Source organism: Glandiceps talaboti, chromosome 16 (assembly GCF_964340395.1).
Source record: "Glandiceps talaboti chromosome 16, keGlaTala1.1, whole genome shotgun sequence".
NCBI classification, from domain to species: domain Eukaryota; kingdom Metazoa; phylum Hemichordata; class Enteropneusta; family Spengelidae; genus Glandiceps; species Glandiceps talaboti.
Window position 1 is genome coordinate 11043250 of NC_135564.1, and position 7247 is coordinate 11050496.

The following is a 7247-nucleotide window of genomic DNA, read 5'->3' on the forward strand; positions in this document are numbered from 1 at the left end:
TTAAACATTACATCACAATATTAGTTTGTGGGTACATCAAAAATAACGACAGCTATATGTATTTGCTATATTTCAATAACTAATATGTGCCTGTGGGTCAATAATGTTTTGAATTTTTGTGAAAAAAAAGACATAAAAGTTCATAGAATCTGAATACGCAATATGGTTGTCTTTTTCTTGAACAAGTTTCGGTATTGGTATGTTTTTAATACATGGTGTATCAAGACTTTAGATGATACACCGTCCCCTGTACAAAGTACAGCGCAGTCCTTCTATTAATGATAAGAGGAACTGCAAGGATAGTAATGAGTAGAAACATCCTGGACAGATGTCTCTCGGATATTTGTCTTTTTCAAACAGACTTGTCGAAATGTTCTTGGCAGTGTTTTGAGAAAGTGTAGACATGAAATATTTTATTCAAAACTATATTACCCACAGGCACTGATAACATTATGCTTGAAGTGCAGCTCTATTCCTCAAGGCATGATTTGTTGCGTTTGTAAGTGTCGTATGACAAAAGACAAATTTACATGCAAGAAATGAAATGCCATGACGTAAACATTAAAACCATTAATGCCAACGCCACACGTTTGAAAAAAAAAACTCTTCACTATTGTATTTATAGTGTGCAGGAATGTGTCCAAGTAAATCTAGTTTATAGTAACTCTAAAACACAAAAATAAACTCCATCAGATCTTTTTCAAAACTTAAGAAAACAAACTGCAAAAAGTGCAAAAGGTGAATTAAGTTAATAAAAATAAAGCAACAAGACTGAAATGATACTGGCGCCTACCAATACCCTGTACTTTTTTTCTTGCGTTAGTCTTAATATTGAAACCTTATGGTTACCCACTAACTTTCCATACAAAGTGTGGATACCATACAATGGAGGACAAGTTTAAGTATATGTAAATAGTATGCTAATATATTCATGTTTGCATATATTTATGATAATGATGTACGCATGTATAATCAGCATAGTTATGTCAAATCTATCCCTAAAATAACACACAATGAACTGTTTTTACTACAATCTTGTTGATGTGTAGACTGTAAGTTATGTCGCGTCACTGCCCTCACAGGCCTCTTCTCTCTCGGTGAGAGGTGATGACCGATGTGTGAGGGCGCACCGTCATGGCGTACCTTACAGACAAGTCAGTGTCTTGACAAAAAGATTCCTTTGCCAGACACAATATCACCACTTACACAGAAATGACAAAAAAATTCAAAATTCAAAATAACAAATTCTAGTTCAATTCCTTCAATACAATATACAATATATGACAATACATGTACAACAATAACATAATTCAAAATCATCTAAAATCTAACACAGAGTAATTACAGAGTTGTCCACTTACATTGTCTAAGCAAAAAAAAATGGCTATAAACATTCGAACTTCGTAACAAGTCATGCTTCATCTCTATATCTCAACAGACAGCAAAACTGACAAAAAACTTTGCCACGATGGAAAAACTCAGGAAAATCAAGGCTAACAAATTTAAGTGTCTACTATTAATTTGGAATACTATACAGCTTTATAATATAATAATTGTTGCAACTGTATGTTTGATATATCTCTCAAACATGTATAGCTTACTAAGGCTGACTGTGGACAAGTATGTGACTTCAGGGGTGTGTCATCAGTGTTCACTCAACCTTTTCCATTATATACAATCTTACTATGCTATATCACTAGGTGGAAGAAGGTGTTATTCTACATGAAGAGTCAAATAACATTGAACCACCAACACACATCACTGCCATAAACTGCCACCAGAGGGCGCTGTTGATTAGAAAGGGCTGATTTCGATTGTCTTCTTTCTAGTTCTGTATAAAGACTGACTGACATAAATGATTAACATACAGTACAAATAACACTTCATTTGATTGTATTTGAAATGGAGTACATAACATGGTGCTTAAAAAGTTATGCATGCATGACGTTGTTTATACCAACAGTAATTATAAAGTACCGGTAGTTATAACACAGGGCCATGTACAACAAAACGATTTACAACACAGTCTATCATTCAGCACATACTCCCCCCCCCCCCCCACATGTACATCACTTGATATAATTTGTATGTACCTTAAATCACACAAACTCTGGCCCCCACTATCTCCAAAATGCATTAAAAAAATACAACACTGCAGTCAGTAACACATATCTACTCATTCATCACAAAATCTAGATTGAAATATTCATCATTCAACGATGCATTGTTGGTGCTCCTGTTAACACCATTACCAAAGTTTGTAACCAACGATTAAAGATGCACTACCTGCAACCGAAACTTTTTTTGTGTGAATGTTTCCTTGGATATAATTATGACTTATTCATACATCATACACCCTGAACAGTATTGGATCACCTGTGGGTAAATATATTTGTGCAGCTCTATACATAATACAGTATAATAAATCCAAATTGATTTTTAGGTCCACACCCTAAAATCAGCACGCAAGTGCGATCACAATTTCAGACTGTTACTGTAATACTTAAGATACGACTGACCCTAAATTAACATATACAATGTTTTAATTACTGATATTTTAACAATTTTCAGTGAATGTATTTTTAGTTTTCTGATCGAAAAAATAATACTTCAGTTACAGCTAGTGCAGCTTTAAAGGAGTGTACACAACAATAATGAAAATCCAATTGGGCTATGCTGTTGAAAAGAGAGCACCTATTTGTTTAATATTGGGCTTTGAGATTTGCTTTGACTGGACGGACTAATGCATAATTTGTACAGCATATCACTACAGCACACATATTGGGACCAATACCCTTCAATATTTCCTTATTCATATTTTAGGATAACACATTAATGTACATGTAATTTCAGATGTTGATGCTTTATATCGATAAAATACAATTTACGTATTATTTCTCAGTTGAACAGTTTCTACACAATAAATACAAAACATACAAAGTGTACACACAGATAAGATAACAATGTTCTCATTAGTTTTAATAATCAAACTCATTTGATTTTAAACTTCTTTGTAAAAGTGTACTTTGGTTTGTTGTCATTACTTAGACTGGGTGTTTCTAAAGGTTTATCAAAGCCATATGCAAATGTGGCTGTATATTTCACCAGGTTTCCATCAGCCATAATATGCAAATGTGGCTGTACATTTCACCAGGTTTCCATCAGCCATAATATGCAAATGTGGCTGTACATTTCACCAGGTTTCCATCAGTCATAATATGCAAATATGGCTGTATATTTAACAAGGTTTACATCAGCCATAATTTGCAAATATGGCTGTGTCCTGCCAGGTTTATATCAGCTATAACATGCAAATGTGACTGTGTGTTCCACCATATTTAAATTAGCCATAATATGCAAATGTAGCTGTACATTCCACCAGGTTTAAATTAGCCATAATATGCAAATATAGCTGTACATTCCACCATGTTCATATATTCTTATCAAATTAGCATACATATTAAATCTAGCATACTTCCTGATGCACAGTTGCTGTTCATTTCCGTTCATCATTTAAAAAGTTTCAAAATACAATTTTTGTTGGTAAATTTAAAATGTTGAGAGTCTAAAAGTTTAAAACTCCTGTGCACCTGTCTCTTTTTTTGCATTAATACAGTTGATAAGAAGAATCATGTCATGTTATGCATGTGGCAAAATATGAGAAAAATTATTCACAAAGTCAATAGTTTTTTCTTTGTATCTCTACTACACTTACAAATTCTTCCATTTTTAGTTTGATAAATGTGCACGAAACGATTCGATGTTTTGTACAAGTGACACAACTTCAGGAATATGGTTGTCACCTTACATACAAACGTACACAGAGACAATGAAACAATATTGAAGATAGTAAGACTCGATTAAAATGCTTTGCATTGCTGGATACACACTCTGTAAGAGTCTAGTATATATATGTGTGTCTAGAATGTGTGTGGAATGTGAAATGTGTGAAACTGGAAGGAATGGAAAAGTTAAATTTCTCACAAGACTACTTTCTCTTACTATACTGAAAATATTTGGAATACAATTTTCTCTGTGCTAGGGAGTCACATCATAGAGTACAAGAATTATGGGTAAAATGTTCACAACTGTATCCATGCTAGGGAGTAAAAATGCAAGAATTATAAAGAAAAAGAATATATTTTGTCACGAGTCCATCAGACCTTTTCTGCAAATTGTCACATCTTTTGATCTATCTAAACTTTGGAAAAGCACAGAGTTTACCATTAATATTTCATCAAAATCTTATCAATATTTAACAAGTATTCCAACAACTCACCTGAAGCAATAAGTTGTGGTTTTTATGACTAACCTAGGTGGCACAGTAGTATCTAAGTTAGTGTGAATTTATAGTGTATTGATATTTTGCAAGCCAGCTTCTCCATCTACAACTAATTTGCATTTCTGCTGTTCTGAGTAAACATGGACAAAACAGTTACAAGAATATAAAATTGAAGGTTGTGGATGTATGGTATATATAATGCTGAATGTATTAGTACCTGTCATAAAAATGAACACAGAGGGCAGTAGACATTGAGACAGAACAGGTAGTATGACAAAAAACATAAGACAGGCAGTGTGCTTGACATGATGATTTGCTGTCTAGTCTAAAAATCATCAAATCTTGAAAAGAATCAATGCCATATCTACAGAAATTAAAAAAAAAATATGCATAACATTCACTGCACGGGGTGACACGGTGATGAAGATCTGTTCATTCTACCACATGTGCAACGTCAATAGAAGACCATAGGATGATCTAATGACAAATTGTGTTTTAGCGGTATGACAACATTGAATTTCCACTACAAACTGGCCAACAAGTGAGAAAAAAAAATCAATGTTTACACTTCACAGTTCATAAAAAAAAATCTACTTTTTACAAAAAAAGAAAATAAATATATTTTGTGCATTGTACTTGTTCTAAGTTTCTACTGTAAGCTGAAACTCAATTGAGTGCATACATGAATATTTTGTTTCTTCCAAAGTAAATATGTTTGCAAAATAATGCAAAAGAAAAGCACCTTGTTATGAAAGCAGTTCTGTCTAACTTTTGTTAGAATACTGGCAAAATGAAATAGAAAGGTATAAAATAATTTGAACTGTTGTAACAGCTGGGTGACATTACTTTCTCAGAGTAACCCCTTTGAATGCTGATTATCACATGAAAAGATTAATTTATGCCATTACCATGACAACAAAGTATTCTATCATCTACCTTGCCTTGGTAATTTTGGAGCAATGTATAGCGATATGTATTTACATGCACATAACATCAATTCAGACACACATCCTCAATGTACTGATCACTGAGAAACTATGGTAACTCTGGTAACAGTATATAGCTACATGTATTTACATACGCATAACATCAATTCTGACATGCGCCCTGGATCTGCTGTAACTCTGGTAACAATCTAGCTATCTACATACTAGAACAGTACCTACGACATCAATTCTGACATGCGCCCTCAACTTCCTGGGACTGCAATGTTGAGAAATTGCAATAACTCTGGTAACAGAATATTGCTATTTACATACTAGTACCTACAATATCAATTCCGACATGCGCCCTCAAACACACTTGATTTTACTACAATCCTGAGAACCATTGTAACTCTGGCACACTTCTCTACATGTCACACATATTACACATTATATACACCAACATCAAAATGTCAACAACTTGGTACTTTTAAACAAAACAATTCCACAAGTTTTGACCTGCAACAAACAGCAAAATAGCAAAGAAACAACCCCATCTGTTGAAGTTATGACTGTTAATTAGTGAAAGTGAGTGGCAAAAGTCAAACAAATCTATGCCGACAACTTCAGACATTCACATTAAAATCAAAGTTTGTACAATGCTCAAATTTAAGTCTTTTTTCCCTTCAGCAACGAATAGATAAGTTTGGTACTTGTGACATGCAATTGCATTAGATTATCTTGGAATCCACTGCCTAGTATCTTTATCGAGAAAATTATGAATTGGTAACACAGAGATCTCATAGTTATATCAGTAAGCTCTAACTGCCCATAGCTTCAATCTTGTCTTGTTAATTGATGGGTAGGGCTGCTTGTCATTCTTTGATAGATTCTGCACTCAGTTTTAATTTCTGTTTTGGTATATCGACTAAACTAAAATTTAAAGTACCTGAATGCAATATCTTGCAAACTGTATTGCACTACCTGGAATGGTGATTGTCGGAGAATTAATGACTTTCACTGCCGAGGATTGTAGGTAATGTTTTTCTTTCACTGCAAAAATAGGGGGCAGTGTTTGTCTTTCACTGCCAAAGATTGGTGACACTATTTGTCTTTCACTGCAAAAGATTATGGCATTTGACTTTCACTGCAAACATTGGTTGCTCAGTTTCACTGCCAAAGATTGGGAGCAGTGTTTGTCTTTCAATGCCAAAGATTGGGGGCAGGGTTTGTCTTTCACTGCCAAATATTGGAAGCAGTGTTCATCTTTCACTGCCAAAGATTGGGGGCAGGGTTCATCTTTCACTGCCAAAGATTGGAGGCAGTGTTCATCTTTCACTGCCAAAGATTGGTGGCACTGTTTGTCTTTCACTGCAAAAGATTGGAGAGCACTTCCTCTTTCACTGCAAATATTGGTTGCTCAGTTTCACTGCCAAAGTTTGAAGGCGCTGTTTGGCCTTCACTGCTGAAGATTACTGTCATAATAATTACTCTATATGCTCAAATACCATGGTAACAAAACATGTACTTTGAATTATAAAACATGACATTATCTCTTGGTCCAATTATCTTCATCATCCTCTGAAGGCTATTAAAGGAGATCAGTTTTCTATTGCACAGAACACAGACAAGTTTCTTCCTTGTCTGTGCATTGAACTACAAAAATGTAACATCTGTTCCACTGACTGCTTTGGGACAGAAACACAAAATTGTTGCATTCTTTAAGACAACATATACAGAGTTATTCTTCAAGACTGTACACACACTGTCGTCATCTTTAAAGACGTAAAGACTTGTTTCCTACACAACATCACACACAGTGTTATTGTTTTCTTCAAGGTAGTAATATACACAGGGTGTTTGTTTTCTTCAAGATAAAATATACAGAATAGCTGTTTTCTTCAAGACATCGTATACAGAGCCATTTGTTTCTTCAAGATCGCATACAGAAAGCTTGTTTTCTTTACGACGACATATTCAAGAGTTTGCATTTTGTCCAAGATAACACACACAAGCAGCTGTTTTCTTTCATGACAATATCA